The 22,515-nt window shown below is 43.3% G+C and overlaps 1 protein-coding gene across 23 annotated transcripts in view; it reads right to left on the bottom strand.

The window, feature by feature from the left end:
- The window catches only part of LOC126946324 (cytochrome c oxidase subunit 7B, mitochondrial), a 1,159,743-nt gene that overhangs the window by 463,762 nt on the left and 673,466 nt on the right, over positions 1-22,515 (bottom strand). Inside the window, exon 1 of one of the 23 annotated variants that reach the window (XM_050776495.1) lies at positions 3,700-3,703. The exons of 21 other annotated variants lie outside the window; for them this stretch is intronic. The gene's annotated coding sequence lies outside the window, so the exon portion shown is untranslated. Of the gene's footprint in view, positions 1-2,468; positions 2,473-3,699; positions 3,704-22,515 lie in introns of those variants that run through there. One more of the 23 variants, XM_050776498.1, reaches the window with a different exon arrangement.

Genomic DNA, 22,515 nt, shown 5'->3' with positions numbered 1-22,515 from the left:
AAGACCTAGTCACTATAAAAAAATTTTTTTAATTAGCTGAGTATGATGGTGCATGCCTGTAGTCTCAGATATTTGGGAGGCTGAGGTGGGAGAATTGCTTGAGCCCACAAGGTCAAGGCTGCAGTGAGCCATGATCACACCACTGCACTCCAGTCTGGCTAACAGAGTGAGACTCTGTCTCTAAAAATAAATAAATAAAATGGGATTTGGGGGAAAGAGTACATGAAAGAAAATATTTAAATGGCCTGATACACTGTCATCCAATCTAATTGTGATTACATGCAGATTTATTCTGTAAACTATTAAATTTCTGGTCTTTTGGGTGCATGTTATTCCCCCTACTCTAATTTATTGGTGAAAATGCATTTCAAAAAACTCTAATTTTGGCCGGGCGTGGTGGCTCACACCTGTAATCTCAGACTTTGGGAGGCCAGGAGTTCGAGACCAGCCTGGCCAACATGGTGAAACTCCATCTCTACTAAAAATACAAAAATTAGCTGGGAGTGATGGTGTGCGCCTGTAGTCCCAGCTACTCAGTAGGCCGAGGCAGGAGAATTGCTTGAACCCAGGAGTTGGAGGTTACAGTGAGCCAAGTTTGTGCCACTGCACTCCAGCCTGGGCAACCCAGTGAGACTTGGTCTCAAACAAACAAACAAACAAACAAACAAACAAAAACTCTAATGTTGTCTCAGTTAAAACTGGAACAAAAAAGAATTTTCTCCGTATTATTTAAAAATATTGGCCGGGCGCGGTGGCTCAAGCCTGTAATCCCAGCACTTTGGGAGGCCGAGGCGGGTGGATCACGAGGTCAGGAGATCGAGACCATCCTGGCTAACATGATGAAACCCCGTCTCTACTAAAAATACAAAAAACTAGCCGGGCGTGGTGGCGGGCGCCTGTAGTCCCAGCTACTCGGAGGCTGAGGCGGGAGAATGGCGTGAACCCGGGAGGTGGAGCTTGCAGTGAGCCGATATCGTGCCACTGCACTCCAGCCTGGGCGACAGAGCGAGACTCCGTCTCAAAAAAAAATATTGGCAACAGGGTTGGCTAAGGGTGCCATTGTGTCCCTTGGCAGCTGGGGATGGTCATTCCAGAAACTCCTTAGAGTAGAATCTAGGGAGAGAGGCACACCCAAGGGGGACAGAGTTGGTGGCAAGAGGAGGTTTCAGCAACAGGCCCAGAGAAGAGTAGCTTTTAGGCCCAACAGTCAGGGACAAGGAGGCCTGGCAGCAGGCAAGAGATAGATGCCCCTACAGGGAGACAGACAGCACCCAGGGAGTTTGGTAGCAGGCTATACACAAGGGTCTAGGTAGGGATCTAGCATCAAGAAGAACCGGCTGCAAGTAGCAGGGACACATTACCAATTTGTTAAAAATCCAGATAAAATAAAATTATTAATATGACTAACAGAAATAAGGAAGAGACAGGAGAGAAAATAGGCAGAAATGGATGAATGCTTATTTATTCATCTGTCCTACCAGGGAGCCAACTGATAACATTTAAAATTTAAATGTGTATATTTATTTGAAGGAATCCAATTGCTGGAGAGGATCCAGGTTGGGTAGGGATTGAAAGGATTGGCCAGGAAGCCCCCTTCTCCCCACACACCCTTTCCCATGCTGGAATAATTTGGGTACCTAGGGAACTACAGGACCTCAGATATTGAGGGAATAAAACAGAAGCCCCGTCACAGGAATTGAGTACAAGGCCGGTACCTGTACACAAGGGAAGGGACAAGAGCCCAGTTCCTGGATTGCAATTTTGAGATCAGAGCAGGGCCAGAAGCCACTTGCTTGAGCCTCAGCTGGTGAGGTATGGATGGAGTTATGCTTTTCACCGATTCAGGGCAGGATGAATCCCAGAATCTGGGTTTGGTAGAGATTGGGGAACAAACCTATAAGTGGGAGTTAGATGGCCCTAGATAGGACATGGAACTGGAAAATCATCACAGTACTGAAACCACTTTTGCAAAAATTGTATCAGTGAGAAAATAATGGCAGAGGGGAGATCTGATCTAGCCAATGCCCCTCTTTCTTTTAACCTTCAAGCTACCAAGCTAACTTTGAGAGATATTTAACTTCTAGTTTCAATGATAATAGCCCTCTCCCAAAATCAACCAGCTTTGTCAAACTAATCAAAGATCACCAGGCTAGGAGGAGGATGAAGCCTAAATTCTGTTAAGGTGTAGACATAAACGATTGCCAGCCATTATTCTGAAGGTCACAAGATATGCAACTTCCCCAATTACTCCTGCAGATGACATCACTATTGTAGAACCTAATATTGGCATTTTGACATATCTTTTCAGGTTTTTTTCTGTGTATGATACCAGGCTTCATCTGGATCCTCTGCCAACTGCTCCCATGGCCCCACCAAGAATCTATTCAGCACATAGGAGGATCATTTTCCACGCCCCTATGATTGCACCTCCCAGCCAAATCAGCAGCAACCATCCATTGTCTAGCCACCCCCATCCTTTCCTCCTAAGTACCTTTGAAAAAAACCTCTAACCTGTGAGCCTTCAAGGAGATTGATTTCAGTAATAACTCTGTCTTCCACAGGGTGTGGCTGGCCTCGTGTCAATTAAACTCTTTTTCTACTGCAATGCCGTAAATTGGTTTTGTTTGTGCAGTGAGCAGAAAGAACCAGTCGGATGGTTACAATGCCACTCAGACAAGCTTGCATAGCCATACTACCACCCAAAATCTCTGCAGCAGAGTTCAGCAACACATGCTTCCTCAGTTCCCTCAGTTGAAGGAAGGACAAAACTGTGCTTTCCGGATGTTGGCATCACTGACTCTTAACTGTCTGGACCTCCCCAAGTCTAGGCCTTTCTTGATTAGCATCTCAGGCCCACAGTGGAGGATGAGGTCACCATGATGTGAGATGAGATGACAGTATCATGACTTGGCTGGCCATAAAGTAACTGTTTTTAAAGTTAAATTTTGTAATCTCATACTTTACCCAAGGGATTGTGGTAATTCAAAGCAATGACCATGAAGCTATTTGTAAAACCATGACTTTCTCCTGAACCAAGTGTGAATTTAGGGGATGGTTGAGGGAGCAGGGGAGGAACAGCTGAGAGCTAGGGGAGGCAAGCAAGACCCAGATGCCTGAGGGGTGGGACCAGCACTCATGGTTTCTCTTAACGTGACAGGGGTCTCCTTTTCTGCAGATATAAAAAGCTTTGTCTTTTCAAGTACCTTGAAGATTTCCAAAGCAGAGGGTGCTTAACCTACTGACCTCAACATGGAAAAAAAAATAGAAAGAGAGAAAGAAAATCCGAGCAAGAGTTGCTCAGCCTTCTAAACCATAACTGGGGCCAGCTGGCTGCTTGATGGGGCAGGATGACTTGCCCTCCAGCGAGGGTTTCGGGCTTGGCCATCCAAGAACCTGACAGTCTTGGAATTAGATACACACCATAACTAGTGGATCTTAGACTCTCTTGGAGTACAAGAGTGAATTCATAGAAGGTATGAAATATCAGGTAAAGAGGTGATAAGTACTGGATGTGGAATCACACAAATCTGGGTTTTACTCCCTTTTTTATAATGATATAAAGTGGCTATGTGACATTGGGCAAGTCATTTAATCCTCTCCAATTCTGCCTCTTTGGCTGTAAAACTGAAAAAATAATTGGAGCTATCTCTTAGGTGACTGTGAAACTAAAATGTAATAATATGTGAAATACAGTAGTTTCCCCCTTATCCAAGGTTTTATTTTCCATGGTTTTAGTTACTCATGGTTAACCATGGTTCACAATGTTAAATGAAAAATTCCAGAAACAAAGGGCCAAAACCCAGAACACTAATGACAAGAAATGCTGGCAAAGATGTGGAGGAACAGGAACTCTCATTCGCTGCTGGTGGGAATGCTAAATTTCGGACACTTTGTAATACAATTTGGCAGTTTCTAAAAAAACGAAGCATAATCTTACCATATGATTCAGTAATCGAGCTTCTTGGTTTCCACCCAAAGGAGCTGAAAACTTATAATCACACATAAATCTGCACATAGATGTTTATTAGCTTCATTCATAATTGCCAAAGCTTGGAAGTAACCAAGATGTGTCCTTCAGCATGTAAACTGATAAGTAAAAGAACAAACAAATAAAGAAACTGTGGTGCATGCAGACAATAGAATATCATTCAGCACAAGAAAGAAATGAGTTACTAAGCCATGAAAAGACATGGAAGAAACTTAAATGCATATTACTAAGTGAAGGGAGCCAATCTGAAAAGGTTATATGCTGTATGATTCCAACTAGATGACATTCTGGAAAAGACAAGATTGTGGAGACAGTGAAAAGATCAGGGGCTGCCAGGGGCTGAGGGGTGGAGGTGAAGGGGTGGAGCATGGGTTATTTTGGGGGCAGTAAAGCTACTCCGTATAATACTATAATAGTGGATACATGTCATTATACATTTCTTTAAACCCATGGAGTACAACACCAAAAGTAAACCCTAAAGTAAACTAGGAACCTCTAGTAAAAAAAAAAAAAAAAAAAAAAGAAAGAAAAAAAGAAAAATTCCAGAAACAAATAATTCACAAGTTTGAAATTGTATGCCTTTTGGGGGAGCACGATGAAATCTCATGCTGTCCTACTGCATCCTGCCTGGGATGTGAATCATCTCTTTGTCCAGTGTATTCACCTTGTCTATGTCACTTGGTAGCCATCTCAGTTATCAGATTGACTCTTGCAGTATTGCAGTGCTCATGTTCAGGTTACTCTTTTACTAAAATTTCTTATTTTAATTTTTATGGATACATAGTAAGTGTATATATTTATGAGGTACATGAGATGTTTTGATACAGGCATGCAATGTGAAATTATCACATCATGGAAAATGGGGTATACAACCCCTCATGCATTTAGCCTTTGTGTTACAAAACAACTCAGTTATACTCTTTCATTTAAACATATACAATTAAATTATTATCAACTATAGTCACTCTGTTGTGCTATCAAATGCTGTCTTATTCATTCTTTATATTTTATTTTGTACCCATTAAACATCCCTACACCTTCCCACCCCCAAGAAGTTATTCTTACTTTAATTAATAATGACCCCAAAGCACAAGAGTAGTGATGCTGGCAGTTCGGATATGCCAAAGAGAACCTGTAAACTGCTTCCTTTAAATGAAAAGGTGAAAGTTCTCAACTTAATAAGGAAAGAGGCCGGGCGCGGTGGCTCATGCCTGTAATTCCAGCACGTTGGGAGGCTGAGGCGGGCGGATCATGAGGTCAGGAGATGGAGACCATCCTGGCTAACATGATGAAATCCCATCTCGAGTAAAAATACAAAAATTAGCTGGGTGTGATGGCGTGTGTCTGTAATCCCAGCTACTCGGGAGCCTGAGTCAGGAGAATCGTTTGAACCAGGGAGTCGGAGGTGGCAGTGAGCTGAGATCACGCCACTGCACTCCAGCCTGGTGACAGAGTGAGACTCTGTCTCAAAAATAAATAAATTAAAAAAAAATAAGGAAAGAAAAAATCATATGGTGGTGTTCTAAGATCTATAGTAAGAATGAATCTTCTATCCAAATTGTAAAGAAGGAAGAATAAATTTGTGCTAGTTTTGCTATCATGCCTCAAACTGCGAAAGTTACAGCTACAGTGTATGATAAGTGCTTAGTTAGGAAGCAAAAAGCATTACATTTGTGGAAGACAACAGAAACGTGCTCCTATTGATAGCATTCAGGTTCGGTACTATCTGAGGTTTCAGGCATACACTGGGGATCTTAGAACACATCCTTGCAGGTAAGAGAGGTACTACTGTATATGATATGTAAGCTATATGGCCTACATATGTAGTCTGAAGGTTTCACAGTGAGATAGTAATACACAGTGTTATGTATGCCAGGGACCCTGTGGTTTGACATTATTGGGTCTTTTGATTCTTTTTCATTCCCATAGTTGCTCATGATAGCAAAGTTTTTGAGGAGTGGAATGAGGTAGGTTAGAGTTACTTTGCAATAGAGGAATGTTTTGTGAATGCTGCTCTGCCCTTGCCTAACTTTTCCCCTTCTATCCACTCATTATCTTTTCAAAGGATGAGAAGCAGGATGGCATGGAGCAAAAAGAGTCAGAGAAATGGGGTCCTATGGTCTATGTCCCCTAGAAGTCATATGTTGAAACATATTCACTAATGTGGTAGTAGTGAGAGGTGAGGTATTTAGGAAGTAATCAAGTCATGAAGGCAGAGCCCTCATGAATGGGACTAGCGACCTGATAAAAGAGGTTGAAGGAAACACCCTAGGGTCCTCTTGCCCTACACCATGTGAGAACACAGCATTCAAGGCACCATTTTGGAAGCAGACGCTGGGCCCTCACTAGACATTGAACCTGGTGGCACCTTGATCTTGGAATTCTCAGCTTCCAAGATTGAGAAATAAGTTTCATATCTTATAAATTACCCAGTTTGTGGTATTTTGTGATAGCAGCAGGAATGGACTAAGACATAGAACTTGAACCCCAGCTGTGTCACTTATAGGCCATGGAACCCTGGATGAGTCTAACTTCTCTGAGCTTTACTTTCCTTGAAGGGACTTTTTAATTTAATAATTGAAAGAGATGTGTGTAACATGCCTGGCTCTTAAATATACAGAGAGAATTTTTTTCCTATTAATCATTGTCCAGAGATTTTAAATTTTTAAAGATGTGTGGGTTAACTAAGACAGTGAAAGGCTTATCAATACTCCATGATTTCAAGGATTTGAGACGTAACTTTTTTCAAGATCTGCCTTGAGAGATTATGCCATAGAAAAGTCCTTCCCAATGTGGATTCTACAGATCCACAAGTTGTAGATCTCCTTGTCTGACATCCAGATATCTTGTTTGTCTACATAACAAAGACGGCTGTTTGCTACTGAATTGAATGTTTTCCCTTCAGTATTTTTGTGGCTCTTGGGATTTTTCAGAGATTTATGGAGATTCTAACATTAGAGCTCTTTCTTTGCATTCTTAAGTTCCTGTGGTGAACTGACCTAAACTGATTTGGTTATGTACAACTATTAAGTTTAATGGGTAGGTCTCAGTAGTCACTAATAATTGGAGGAAAGCAAGGGGGTTAGCTACCTCCCCACAACCTTGCTGCCAGTTTTGAATAAAAGCAAATGTCAGACCAAAATCTGCCACACATGTAAACATTTATTAGCAAGAAGGCACAAAACAGCTTATAAAACCTGTTGTAGAAGCTCAATGATGTTTCAGATCTCAGGGTTTTTTTTTTTTTTTTTCTTGCATGAAAGGCTTACCTGAGGAAAATGTGATAATATTCCAGCCACAGATTCAGTTAACCACTTATTAAGGTCAAGGGACTGAAAATTATCTGGATACAGCAGTAGGACTCAGAACCTTTTAGGGATTAGGTTGAGAGTGCCATCCCTAAAGGTAGGAGCTATTAGATTTTTATACCCTGTTCAAGCTAAAATATTCTAGTCTGACTACATAGTTTGAATACCATTAACCTCACCAATGAGAACCCATTTTAACAACCATTGCATAAATTAACAAGCCATGGTTCTCACAATGAAAGCTTATTTCTAACATTTATTATGCTAATTATCATAGCCTCCAGCATTAATAGCAAATAGTTATAGCCAGCCATCTCTGGAGTGTGGTTTTGGAGTGAGAGGTTTGTTTGTTTGTTTGTTTTTTTTTAAGAGATAGGGTCTCGTTCTGTGAGTGCAGTGGTGTGATCATAGCTCACTATAGACTTGAACTCATGGGCTCAAGTGATCCTCCTGCCTCATTCTTTCTAGTAACTGGGACTACAGGTGCATACCACCACACCCGACCTAGAAGTCTTGATCAAGGTAACTGACTACTCATAGAGTGTATATTTAAACTAATCATGTGGAATATCACACTGTCTCTGCTTCAGTTTTTTTTTTTTTTTTTTGAGATGGAGTCTCACTCTGTCACCCAGGCTGGAGTGCAGTGGCCAATCTCGGTTCACTGCAAGCTCCGCCTCCCGGGTTCACGCCATTCTCCTGCCTCAGCCTCCTGAGTAGCTGGGACTACAGGCGCCCACCACCACGCCTGGCTAATTTTTTTTTTTTTTTGTATTTTTAGTAGAGACGGGGTTTCACCGTGTTAGCCTGGATGGTCTCGATCTCGATCTCCTGACCTCGTGATCCACCCGCCTGGGCCTCCCAGAGTGCTGGGATTACAGGCGTGAGCCACCGCGCCCGGCCTGCTCTGCTTCAGTATTTTAAAGTAAATTACAGACATCAAAACAGGTACCTCATTCTGATGATCAGGAGATCAATAGATACTGAAGAAGCAGAAAATCTTTAGGTTTTCAATATGAGTGAAAAAAGAGAAATGTGAAATCAGTACCACCAAGACTACTGGAGTATAGCTTCCTCAAGATAACTCTACTCTAAAAATCAAGCAAGAGCCTCTGGCTTTCCTAAGGCTCCTTGGCTTCTGCCATGGTTTTTCTTTCCCCAAAGGCAATTGTTGCTCAGTCTGTGGACAGTTTCTGGAATGCTAAACACTCGATGGTTGGGCTCTGCTAGGATTAATGATTTCTCACCTCTGAGGCTTCTCCTCTAGAGAGTGGTGTCTGATACGGGTGGAGCCCCCCAAATGCCAGATGTCCTGTGGTGACAACTGCTGGCAACTGATTGCTCAAGAACTAAGCTGTGCACTTTTCAACTAAAAGAAGGAGCCACGTGCTTCAGTGCAATTCAAGACTCCAGGCCGTCTTTAAGGCTGGAAGCGCTCTACTGAGTGAGACCTGCGGCCTCTGCTTCTGCCGTTCCTTCAGTGTGCTGCAATGCCTCCTACAGGCCCCCTCAATCAATGTATTAAGTCACTGGCAAATTTCCCTAAATTAAAAGTGGGTGCAAGATAAAAAGGAGCAAACTACTGAAACATGTAACAACTTGGATGACCCTCAAGGGAATCATGCTGAGGGAAAACAGCCAATCCCCAAAGGTTGCTATGATGTGTGATTCCACTTCTATGACATTCTTGAAATGACAAAATTACAAAGACAGAGAACAGATTAGTGGTTGCCAGGGATTAGGGAAGAGAAGAGAAGTGAGGCAGGTGTGGTTATATTTAATATATATTATAATAGGGCAACATAAAGGATCCCTGTGGTGACAAAACTTTTCAGCATCTTTACTGTAGTGGTGGATACATGAACCTACACAGGTGATGAAATAGCATAGAATGAAACACGTGAAACACACATGCACACACACACACGTGCACACAAATAAGTATGAGTAAAACTGGATAATTTGTTACAAGATGGATGAGTTATATCAATATCCTGGTTGTGATAGTATACCACAGTTTTGCAAGATGTTACCATTGGGAGAAACTAAAGTAACAAGAGATCTCTCTGCATTATTTCGTACAGGTTATCAAATAAGATTTCAAAATAAACATTTTAGGCTCGGCGCGGTGGCTCACGCCTGTAATCCCAGCACTTTGGGAGGCCCAGGCAGGCGGATCACTTGAGGTGAGGAGTTCCAGACCAGCCTGACCAACATGGTGAAACCCTGTCTCTACTGAAAATGCGAAAACATTAGCTGGGCATGGTGGAGCACGCCTGTTGTCCCAGCTACTCAGGAGGCTGAGGCAGGAGAGTCCTTTGAACCTGGGAGGCAGAGGTTGCAGTGAGCCGAGATAGTACCACTGCACTCCAGTCTGGGCGACAGAGTGAGACTGTCTCAAAAAATTTTTTTTTTAAATTAAAAATAAGTGATTGTCGTGATGATTGCAGAACCCTATATGTATACTAAAAAATATTGAATTCTACACTTGTAAAAGGGTGAATTGTGTGGCATGTAAAGTATATTTCAATAAAGCTGTTTATAAAAAGTGAGCACAAATATCTTCAGAGAGGCTAAGGAATCAGGGTGAATTCCTGACCCATAAAGGATAACCCTGGAGGTAGAATTGTTCTTTTGTTCAAGAGGACTGCAATCCCCTGCCTTCCTCAACCTTTCCCTTTTCCCACTCTGAGCCAATCCTAAATGAGGTATGAGACAATTCAGCTGCTTCAGTCCACTGGTGACAGGAGTGAGCCACAAGAAAGACTCAGGTGCCTTGCAGCCCTCAAGTTGCAGCCCTTTTCTTTTCCCCACTGCATGACCCAGTTCACCTGCCTGAGTGTCTTCTCTCTGCTTGAACTAAGATCTATTTGATTGGGGCCCTGGTTCCTGGCCTAGCTCTTGTTAAGCTCCTCCTCTGGAGGCTGACTGCTTTTCCCTGTCCTCCCCTGCCACCTCTGGGCTGGTTAGTTATGATGCACAGGTGGCCATACTCAGCCACTTCTGACAAGAGGGCTGGGTTTACCTCGCCTGGGCTTAAGGAGGTTTTTTGTTTTTAGGAAGGAGGCTTAGCTTAGCCGTCACCATCGTAACCCATCAAGTGGTCAGGCAGCTAACAATGTGCTAACGCAGATAGGTAGACAAGATTGGCCAATGATATTTGCCAACTTTCTCATCGCTTAGCAAGTTGCTCCATGTTTGACAACAGGAGTCAGTCTTGCTGTATTATTATTATTATTATTATTATTATTATTGAGACAGGGTCTCACTCAGTCACCCAGGTTGGAGTACAGTAGCACGATCTTGGCTCACTGCAACCTCTGCCCCCTGAACTCAAGCAATCTTTCCACCTTAGCCTCCTGAGTAGCTGAGACTACAGGTGCATGCAACCATGCCTGGCAAATTTGCTGTATTATTAAAAAGACAAAATCTCAGGACATTGATTCGCTGTCTACGTCTGTATTCAACTGTCACTTCTGCTGTTATCAGTATTTCTGTCTCCTCATAATTTGCTGTTTCTCATTTTCTGTGGCTACAGAAACAATAAACACACTTGTAAGGATTTAGTCTGAAAAAAAGAAATTGGCTCTGAGGAAGATTCTTTTATGAGTAAAGCTGGCAAACTTTATTGTATGTGTGCTGACATCTTTTTGACTTCCTGGAGGACCACTCCCCCTTATTTTTCCCTTCTTACTTCTTTATTCTCAGTTTTGTTCCAGATGTGTGAGATTGCCAGAGAAGTGACCTCTGGATGATGAGGTGTTAGCTGGGTTCTGGAGAGTGGCTCTCACCTTGCTTCAACAGTTTTCTTGTTGGCTCAGGCCTCCTTCTCCTTTGGGGCCAGCGAAGACCACTGCTCTGGGTTAAAGACAGGACGTGGGAGATGGGAGTTGAGTAGCAGAGGTGTAGACATAGTCTTAGCCCAGTCTAGGAGACATTGAGAAGAGGCCAGTGGTGGATGGTGGGGGCAGGAAATGTGACATTTTCCTCTTTGAATATAATGAGACCATTTGGAATAGATATTTTTCTGCCAAACTAGCTGCTTAAGCCCCCTGGGGAATGGCAGAGGGAACTAACATCTGCAAAATATACAGGTCAAACAGCATATAGACTGGGCTGGCCCAGCAATTCCTTCAAAACAGTTGAAGTCCAGAGACTCCAGAACCTGGGCCAGGTACCTGGGGAGAAAAGAAGGGTAGGCCCAAGAGAGACTGAGACAGAGAGAGACTGTGTGTGTGTGTGTCTCTGTGTGTGTGTGTGTGTGTGTGTGTGTGTCTGAGACAGGACAGAAAGCCGGGGTCGGAGGGAGAGAGAAGAGAGGGAACCAACTTGTACTGTAACTTATGGCCACAATGCATCCTGGGATGGCACGTTCTTTTTCAGACATTCACTCAGCCATCTTTTTTTTTTTTTTCTTCCAAATATTTTCCTCACTTTTTCTCTCCCACTTCTTCCTCTCCTTCCCTTCCCTCCTCCAGGATAGTGGAGAACATCTGGGAAGATGGAGCGGCCCACTGCTGGAGCAGTATCTTTGAAAACAGAGGAAACCATCATCTTGCTGCCCCTCCTGTTTTGCAATTCTCACATCTATTCAGGACCTGTTTGTGTGTCTCTCCTTCCTGTTCATTTTAGTAGGCTGAATAAAAGCACATGAACTGCAACTCTCTCCTCTGATAACCCTGTTTCTCTGTGTTTTTCCCTGAGTCACTGGGGAGAATCACACATCTTTTTGGATGGAGCACTTGGCTGGAGGTGGACGACCTGGCTCATGTTCCTAAGCTCTACTATATACTTTTGATGTGACCTTGGGCAAGTTCCTGTCCTCTTTGGGGCCTTAGCTTCTTTTTCAATAAGTATGATAAAAGTAAGGGAAAACTTTTGGAGCTGGCACTCAAAAGTGATGTTAATTAGAATACTTGGCCTTCTGAGATCTTCCTAGCCCTTGCCAACCCCACTTCTTACCTCTGTTCGTCCCAGGCATCAGTTAGTTAACCGAAAAGCCACACCCAAGAATATGGTCCCAGTAGAGGAATTGAGTTATTTTTTCACTTCTTAGTGTAAAAGATATAATCACAAAGACTCCTCAAGTAAGAAGAGGGCAGGAGTAAGGTTCTGGAAGTATAGGCATTTTGTGGATAAAGGCAAATACTTATGCCTGTGAACTTTCCCGATCCCTTCCATTCAAAGGTTCAGGATGAAGTGTTTGAATTGCTGTTAAACAGGGAATCTGGCCCAGAAGCAGCCCATTTCCCGAGTGGTAGTTGGGCGTGGGGAAACTGTTGGTCTGCATAGGATGTACAGCTGGCTATACTGGGTGGGGATCTGTGGGCCCAACCCTCCTTCCTTTATGACTGGGCACCTAGCAGCAGGGTTATGAGTCCACTTTGTCCTGTTCAACTGTGAAAGTAGCAAGAATGGGAGCCTCTGCAAGGGCCTGCAGCTGCCTTCCAAGGAATTTCAGTGATATCTGTGAGTACAGAGGCTGAGTCATATTTTGGGAGAGGATTGTGTTTTTATACCCGCAATGCAGGGTGTTGCCATAATATTAATCATTATTATGGTTAAAAACAAATAAACTCATCCTGCAGTTATGACAAATCTGTGTCTTGGCTCTTTCTTGCCCTTACATTGTCTTTCTTTTAGCTTCTGCCTTAAGGAACCAGAGTTTAACCCCATATAGCCAGAATAAGCAACTGTCTTTCTAACACCATTTCAGGAATATATGTTAAGTCTCTAATTTTTAAACATCTTCCATATTTATGTACTAAGAGCATCCTGTCAAAATGCAAATGCTGCTTAAACTTCATTAGTTACTTTGATCTTAATATTAATGGGCCATTAATATTGTTTCCTGAGAGAAGGAGATTGGGTGAAAGGAGAGACCACAAGGGTCCTGGACATCTGACCAGGGAGGGAGAGGCCACAGAAAGGATATAGGGGCACCAAAGACAAATGACCAACCTGTCAATTTTTCCATGGACCAGTTGTAGACAAAGGTCATGGCTACAGCAGCAGGGGGTCTGTGATTGTGGAGAAAGGTAAGGAGGGAGGAGTAAAAGGAAGATTGACTGAAGTTTGAGGAACCATTCCCTCAGCGTGGGCCTCAGGTTCTGGCTCTAGAGCAACCGACTCTGACCTTACAAAAGGAGAAAGATGTCTGCTTGTGTGTGTGGGCCATTTCAGGTGGATCCCATGGGCCTTGGACAGTTTCTGTGGGTCAGGCCTTGGCTTCAGGGCCTTGAGTTCCTACAAAGTTGACAGAGGCTGAACCAGCTGGGGAACTGCTAGGTATCTGGCAGGAGCGGGAGGAGTCATTAAGACTCGGGCTCAGTGAGAGACCTGAACACTGGGGCAAAGTGTGCCTTCAGAATGTAGCCCACTCTGTCAGCCTAGGTCCCCAACCTCATCTTACCTAGTGACCAAGAAATGCACTTTGCTCTTTTCTGGACCCCATTCTATCTTGACCAAATCAGAAAACAGGCTCATTGCTGCCCTACATATCTTTTACCTGGGCTTCGATGAAAGCAGATAAGCCAAGGTGGAGAGTCCCCAGTTATGGTCTCAGCAACCATCTTCCTGTCATTTTCTCTACCGCTTTCCTGCATGTACCATCGTTTGGGTTGTGGCAAAAATGGCATCTCCTAAGAGACTGTCTCTAGTTAGATAGCTTCTCCCACCTCCAACCATATCACTTCACTCTGGTTATTGTCTTCATAGCACCTAACACCATCTCAAATTGTCATTTGGTTTGTTTTGTTGTTCATTATCTCTCCCATCTCCCTGTCCCATGCTGTGTGTGATTCACGAAGCAGGGGCTGACCGCATTTTGGTCCCCCAGTCTATCCCCTAAATCTGGCAGAATTGGGTAGGCCTCTTCTCTGCTCTGTCTCCTGAATACAACCTACATGTCCTCACTTTGTACCTTTGCTCAAAGTATTTTTCCTCTCTGGAATGTGCTCTTCCCTGTCCACTGAATCCTTCTTGTCCTACAATGCTGGATTTAAATCCCACCCCCTCCAGAAAGGCCTCCCTGATTACCTCAACTGACAGAGAGCTTTTCTTTCTCTGACTGCTATAGCCTTGACTATCTTTTTTTTTTTTTTTTTTTTGAGACGGAGTCTGGCTCTGTCGCCCAGGCTGGAGTGCAGTGGCTGGATCTCAGCTCACTGCAAGCTCCGCCTCCCGGGTTTGCGCCATTCTCCTGCCTCAGCCTCCCGAGTAGCTGGGACTACAGGCGCCCGCCACCTCGCCCGGCTATTTTTTTGTATTTTTTAGTAGAGGCGGGGTTTCACTGTGTTAGCCAGGATGGTCTCGATCTCCTGACCTCGTGTTCCGCCCGTCTCGGCCTCCCAAAGTGCTGGGATTACAGGCTTGAGCCACCGCGCCCGGTCAGCCTTGACTATCTTTGCTACATATTTTGCTATTTCTTTTTTCACTGTCTTATAGTCCTTTCCAATTTTTTCCCTTGCATTTGTCTTTTCTCTCCAGATTGATTGTGTCCACAATACTTTTGTGCTTCTGATGAGGTCTAGCTCTTCTGTCTCACCTCAAGATAAAAATGGGGTTGTGGCCGGGTGCAGTGGCTCATACCTGTAATCTCGGCACTTTGGGAGGCCGAGGCGGGCAGATAACTTGAGGTCAGGAGTTTGAGACCAGCCTGGCCATCATGGTGAAACCTCATCTCTATCAAAAAATACAAAAAATAGCCGGGTGTGGTGGCATGAGCCTGTTGTCCCAGCTACTAGGGAGGCTGAGGTGGGAGAATCGCTTGAACCCAGGAGGCAGAAGTTGCAGTGAGCTGAGACGGCGCCACTGGACTCTGGCCTGGGTGTCTCAAAAAAAAAAAAAAAAAAAAAATGAGTTTGGTTGTGTCCATTTAGTGGTACAGATGACATAGCAGGACACAGGAAAATAGTTTCTCCTTGTGTAATCCAAGGATCATGAAGCAGCTCTCATTTAAATACAGAGTCCCAGGCGCAATGTCCACAGTTTCAGAATGTGTTATCTAGGGTGGGGCTCTGAAATCTGCATTTTCTTTAAAATACACAAAGTTTGAGAACCAGCAATTTAGAGAGAGCGGCTTTCACCCTGGGTCAACCACTAACCAGGTATGTGACTTTGGGAGGCTCACTTGTCCTCTCTGGGCTTCTGTTTTCTCATATGTAGGATGAAGGGGTTGGGTAGTGACTCCTCAATTCTAAAATTCAGCATGTTTATGTTCTGTAAACTTCTGGAAGGTAAATTCCTTGGCCTACATGTCTTAGAATCTCTACTATTCAAGCATAGTACCTTAAATGTAGTAGGTGCTTAACAAACACTGGATGAGTGAATGGATGGAATGAATAGCTGGGAGGCAGGGGAAGGGATGCTCACAGCAATTCAGAGACAATACTGCAGTGGAGCACAGTGCAAAGGCTTGGGTTAGAATCCCAGTCTTTGCCAAGTTTTGTTGTCTCTTGAACTCTCCATTTCCCAATCTGTAAATTGGAGGTGTTACCTATTGCATCAGGCTGTTGCAGAACGAAATGAGATAATGTCTACAAAAAGCTTAGCACAATGTCTGACACATAGTAAATACTTAATATCTTTATTTTTAATTAGGTCACCCCAATGAGGAACAAATAATTGGCTTTCAATGAGGGAGAACTTGAATTTCAACCATATTCCGGACTTCTCCTGTCTTCTCCCTTTCCCATTGGCCCATAGAGACCCTGATTATAAGGATGGGCCTGGAATTGGCTGATCTAACAGCCAAAGCTGTAAGGACCTGACTTAGAATTTGGGAAAGATGTTCTGTTATCTTACAGCATGGTGTAACTTATCCATGTACCGAGAGAAACAAATTGTCAAGGCATCATGAAGTTTATCATCAGGAGTACGGAAAGAATACGAGGTCTGACATGAGAATATCTGGGTTCAGGTGTTAGTTCTTGCAGAAAAAGTTCCGTGACTTCACCGTACCTCCACCTCCTGATTTGAGTCAGGTGTCCCTTCTCTATGTTCTCACGGTGCCGACTATTTCCTTTATCATGATATTTGCCTTTTGTTCTTACTACCTGTGACTGTCACCTAGAGTAGACTAAGCTTTTTGAGAGTGGGGACAATGTTTTGACCATCTCTGTATTCTGGACAAAGAACATATTACCTGAGTGGAGCAGATGTTCAGGTAATGTTTGTAAAACTCAATTCAAATGATGAACTGATATGCTCTTGAGCTCAGCAATTAACCTCTTTAGGCGCTGTAAGAGGGAGACAAGAAACCATTCTCTGATGACTCGCCAGTGTTACTGTGAGGCTCAAGCACTTTGCAACCAGTAAAAGAATCAATGTTATTGCCTTTCAGGCCTCTTCCCCTCCACCCCGGACCCCCCTCAACCCCCACCCCCGCCCCACAGCCTTGCTGACCTTTACCTAAACCTATTTACCATCCCTTTAGGACTCTGCTTTCTGTTCTGTAGGCTATTTTATCAGCCAATCTGGAAAAGGAATCCATGCTAATGTGTTAATGGGTGTTAATTGGACGATATGTTTACATTTCAACAGGGAGTTTTTGAGCTTTAGGAGGAATGAGTAATGGTGGATTCCAGGTGCTTGGGCAGGGGAGAGCTGGGTTTTTGTTTTTGTTGTTGTTGTTAGGGAATCTCTTAAGCCATTTCTCAAACTGCCCTGGTAGGGGGCCACCTACTTTTTGTCCACATTAGGCTTGTCATGCAGCACACACAGTGTGTTTGCATGCAGGAAGTGCCTGAGGCCTCTAGGACCACGTTGGGGGGTTCTGTCTTGCAAGAGATCCAATAGCATGAGGAAGCAGTCTGTAGAAATTTACCTGCTTCCTTCCTGAGTCAGGGCCTGATGAGCTCTGTTCCAGGCTTGGAGATCAAACCTGGGGCCCAGAAAAGCCATTAGCCTGGAAAGATTATTTCTGTTAATCCTCCTAAGCAGCTCCTGAGGCTTTTCACATGCTCACAGAATAGCCTGGGGCCTTTGCTGGGGTCCAGTGTTAAACTCCTTTGGAAAGAGTTGTAATTCCCGATTAAAAGTTCCTCTGGTGCTATTAATGTTGAACAGAAATAAGTTTTGTGCCTGAAATATCAACGCCAAGGATTTTGCGTGTGTTGAGAATGAGGAGGGGAAGGTGAAGGGTTTACTGGCTGAGGCTGGTTTGAGTTTGCAGGTGTGGGCAGAGGTGGGGGTGGGAAGTGAGGGGAATGCCTGCGTGGTCTGTGGGCATGAGTGTGTATTTTAAGCATGCATGCCCTGTATTCATGCTCTGTGACTTTGTCCCGTGGCTCTTTTCTGAATTGTCTGGTGTAGGAGTTGGTTATTAAAATAAATTGTTCTTTCTTACTGCCTTATGTATAAAGCCACCGCCTAAGCTTCTCAGAACATTGTTCTTGATTGTGTTGAGGCCTGAAAAACCCAAGGCATGATAGAATGCCATTCTGGTCTCAGTGTCCTCCCAACAGAATGTGGGGTCCTCGGATAAATTTTGGGAAAGTGACCTAAGAGACGTTGGACCAGTGGATCTGAACTTGCTAGAGGCTGGTGGTCTTGTGGCTGGTAGATTACCATGGGGCTTGCCTGCCATTTCTATTCTTCTGCCTCTTGCCCACATCTCCAGAGGAAGGGTAAAAGAGGGAAAGAATTGAACCTCACCTCCCTTCAGTTAGAAAATGTCTTGTTTCCCAACCTTTGTGCCGTCAGTGGCAGCCTCTGCCACCAGGTTCCCCTGTATTCCAGTCCCTGACAGGTAGCTGATGAAGCCTCCACTCATGTGTATTAGAATTGTACTCTTTCTCTGCAATAGACTAGACGGGCCTATTCTCTGAATGAGACCGGTTTGCTCATTCAGAGAATTTTTCAGAGAATTCAGAGAACATTGTAGGTACCACTGTTGCTCATGGGGCAAGAGGTGATTGATTGATGACTTCCTGAGCACTGCTGGCACCTGAGGTGGGGTGGAGAGCAGGCTGAGAGGTCGAGGATCTCTTTAGGATGAAAGTAGAAGTTGCCAAATGAGAATCTGTAGGCTAAATTCAGCACTCACACCCTATGTGACCTGAACAATATTTTAAAACATTTTGACTTGGTTGCCTACATTTAAAAATCCCGAAAGTTGAAAATGGTAGGATGAGATAACACTGGATAAGTTGCCTGCTTGGCAACAATTAGTTATGCTGAGCAGTGGCTGCCACACTGGGGCAGGATCTGTACTCTCTGGCTTGCCACAGTCCCTCACCATTGCCTGTTGTATTATACCCTGCACGCTTTCCTTGTTTAGACTATCTGTCTGCCTCCTGTAGGCCACTTTGTGATCCCTGGACTTTCAACACTCATCATGGTGGCATAGGCCCTAGGGGGAGATTTTGCTGTAAGGGATGGGAGGCCAGCTGAGTAGCAGGGGCTGAAAAAAGCAGGAAGCCTGAGAGAGGAAGCCCGGGGTCCCCACTGGGCAGCCTGTGAAGAGGCAGAGACATCACAGCAATGAGGGAGCCTGAAATTCAGCAGCCTGTGAAGACCCAGCCAGGAAGCACTGAAGGCAGTGAGCTAAGTTAGTAGGAGGATCGAGCCAGGCTGTCTCAGGCCAAGTGACCATGCCATAGTCCTCCTTAAACTCTCAATGACTTCCCATTGTTCTTAGGATAAAGAGCAAACAGCCTTACCGTGGTCAATAAGGTGCTGCATGGTTTGGCCTGACGAGATTGAGCTTTATTTTGAGCTCTGTGCTCTTGGAAAAGTAGCAACAGTCAAGAAAACCCCCTACTGTTTTGTGATGCTTTTGTGTTCCAAGAAGCTAACTGCAAAGGACCATCCCACCTTCATAAATGGCAAGGCAAAACCCACCTCCACCCTTTATCAGTGACTCAGATAAGATCCACCCTAAGTTTTCTCCATCTTAATGAACATTCTCCCTATTACAATAGCTCAAATAAAATCATCTCCTTGATTGTCTGTTGCATTTTATTCTTCACAGTTTTGGTGCCATGACTTAGATGGAATTGAACTTCATCTTCAGATCACATCACCCAGGTAACAAGATCTGTCAGAGCCCTTTCTGCTCCTCTCCTGACTAGTGATCTGGAGACCCAATGGTGAGTCCAGTTCTTGATCCTGTGGTTTGGGCTCTTGTTTATTGGTAGATCCATAAAGATTTGATTTTGATTCTTTTTGAATACTTGCTTGATTCCTGGTGCTGGCTTGTTTTGGTTTCATAATCTGACCATTCAGTGATCTCTGTCTCTCCCAACAGAGACAAGGTTTATAGAGACCTTGTCTCTGTTGGGTGAAAGATGACAGTATCTGGTTTATCAATCAATTTATCTCTTTTGAGCTTAACTCAATTAAGAATTCCATGATCTGCTGGGCACGGTGGCTCATGCCTGTAATCCTAGCACTTTGGGAGGCTGAGGCGGGAGGATCACTTGAGGTCAGGAGTTTGAGACTAGCCTGGCCAACATGGCGAAACTCTGTCTCTACTAAAAATGCAAAAATTAGCTGGGGGTGGTGGCACATGCCTGTAGTCCCAGCTACATGAGAGACTGAGGCAGAAGAATCGCTTGAACCCAAGAGTCGGAGGTTGCAGTGAGCCGAGATAGTACCACTGTATTCTAGCCTTGGGTGACAGAGCGAGACTTCATCTAAAAAAAAAAAAAAAAAAAAAAAAAAAAAAAAAAGAATTCCATGACCATCAGGAAGAGAACAGCGCTTTGATATGGATAAATGAGCTTTGTAATTCTATGTTTACATTTGACCCTTGGCTGAAAGTTTAGAATTAAAACTACAAGCTATCCATTTGTATGCTTATACACCATTCAGAAAGAACTTTACCTTTTATTGTGTGAGTGTGGGATATTTACCCACCTTTGGATGGTATTACCAAATTAGATTTTAAAATCTCTTATAGGAGCTTTATTTGGATTAGTTTAGAGATAAATAATTGCTGTATAAATTGAATGTTCCTACAATTCCCAGAAATTAAGGAAATGATATTGTATTGAATACGTTAAATGTTCTTTAAAAGTATTCTTATAGAAATTAACTCAAATGTTTAAAAAATTCAAGTTCATATAAATTAGGTAAATCTGGCAGATGAGAGTAGTTCAGTATCTTTGTTTCAATGAAAATAGCTATATTTTTCGGATTTATCAGTGTTAAATATGAGTGTACATTTTTATTCTACTTAGGTATGTTCTTCCCAAATTTATAAAAATCTACTGATTAAATAAGCTGGCATTGCCTCTACTAGGTGCTTAAGATTGTGACACCAGAGCAGTGAAAATTTTGAATTGTCTCAGACATGTCCCAGCTGAAGCTGAAGGAGGTGATGCTCTGCTTTGTTTCAGTTCTCATACTCTAAACAAGAGTCCTTCTTGTGGTCTATTTAGTGCCATGTGCTTTTTATTGGTGATTTCCTTGTTTAAAATCGCCCTCAAGCATAGTGCTGAAGTGCTGTCTATGGTTCCTAAGCACAACAAGGCTGTGATGTGCCTTATGGAGAAACTACATATGTTAGACAAGCAGCTTCATTCATGCATGAGTTATAGTGCTGCTGGCTGTGAGTTCAATGTTAATGAATCAACAATATATATTAAAGTGTCTTTAAACAGAAACACACACAAAACAAGGTTACGTATTGGTTGGTTGGTAAAAATTTGTGACTAGAGGCTTGCAGAAACTTAACACTGTATTTCCCCAGGAACAGTGATTCAGGATTCGCTAATTTAGTGTTTGTGATAACTTTATGGAGCGTAGTTGCTGCGAATAATGAGAATCTACTGTACTTTGGTTTTTTCTTTCATGGCATTGATCACAGGTTATAAGTATATGTTTATTTGTGCAATTAAAAAATGTCTGCCTCCTCCACTAGAACGTGAGCCTCAGGAGGACAGGGACTAGGATTATTTCGTTTGATTGAATTCCTGGGACCTGATACCCAGTGCCTGGTTCATAGCTGGTGCTTAGTAAAGAATTGTTGAAGGAATAATTGAATGAATGGTTGAATGAACAAAGTATCTATTAGCTGTGTGGCACAGAGGAATACCTAAGAATGGAGCCAGACAGGTCATTACTGAGGGAGGTTGCAGGCTGTGGTAGGAGAGACAATTGGTCTACTCCTGTTTTCCATTACAGTATCTCTTGTCCTACAGTGTTGGCTATATTTAATGTATAATGGGAGGATTTTCCTTTGAGAGTAAGATGTTTTTCAGATACCAAATACTACCTTCCTTTAAGTAGTTAGTGTCCTTTCATTGTGCTTCCAGTGAAAACAAGCAAAACCAGCTCCTGCAACCTGGTGGCTGCAAATATCAGACAGATTTAGAAAGGGGCATTGGGTTTTCTTCTCCCTTCCTATTGGTGGCCCCAAGCTAGCTCTCAGATATGGCTACAACTCCTTTTGGGGTTTATATCTCTCAACATATCCCAGGCAGAAGGCCTGGGACTCATCTTTATATGATGTTTATTGAAATTAAATCACTCAGGCCTTTCTAGGTATCCTGACATAACATGGCTAGATGGATACTTATTCATTTAGTAACCCCAGATTGTGGGTGATGGAACATAATCCACCCATCAGAAAGCCATCTTGAGGAGCCAGACTGTTGGATCTTTGTGGAAAGGATGTCAAAGTAAATCCAGGGCCAAGCCAGGGGGCAGACAGAAAAGGCTTTTATTGAATCTAGTAAAGAGGTGTTTGAAAGCTGACCTTATGTATAGGCAGAAATGGTTAAGTAACCTATTCACCCATGTGGAATGATCTGAGGGGCATCAAGAATGGTCCTTACACTCCTGTTCCTTAATGAGATCTTTTTACATGCAAACTATGCTCTTGATTATTCTCTTCTCCTGGATAGAACTTCCTTTTTTTCTTTCAGCCTTGTTGAGTTTCACCTATACTTCAAAGCCCAGCGTCTCTAAGAAGTATCTCTGGACATTAGGTCTCAGTGACCTTTCTGAACCCCATTGACTGACTGTTTAGGCACCCTTGGTCTTCTTTGCACACTGCCTTTATCGGTGATCCAATGAACATTGTATGGCTCTGTTGATATGCTTCTTGAAGTATGCTATACTAATTTAGAGGACAGGGACAATGTCCAGTATTTTCTTTGTATTGCTAATGTTTCTTATCACAATCTTCTACACACTTTGGGTCTTGGTAAATATTTGTTTAATAAATGAAGTCAGCCAATTACCTTTTATGAAACCTTCTCTGCCCACCTT

This window comes from Macaca thibetana, chromosome X, assembly GCF_024542745.1.
Source record: "Macaca thibetana thibetana isolate TM-01 chromosome X, ASM2454274v1, whole genome shotgun sequence".
Classification (NCBI taxonomy): Eukaryota; Metazoa; Chordata; class Mammalia; order Primates; family Cercopithecidae; genus Macaca; species Macaca thibetana.
The sequence above is the reverse complement of the archived record's forward strand: the minus strand, read 5'-3'. Positions and strand labels throughout refer to the sequence as shown.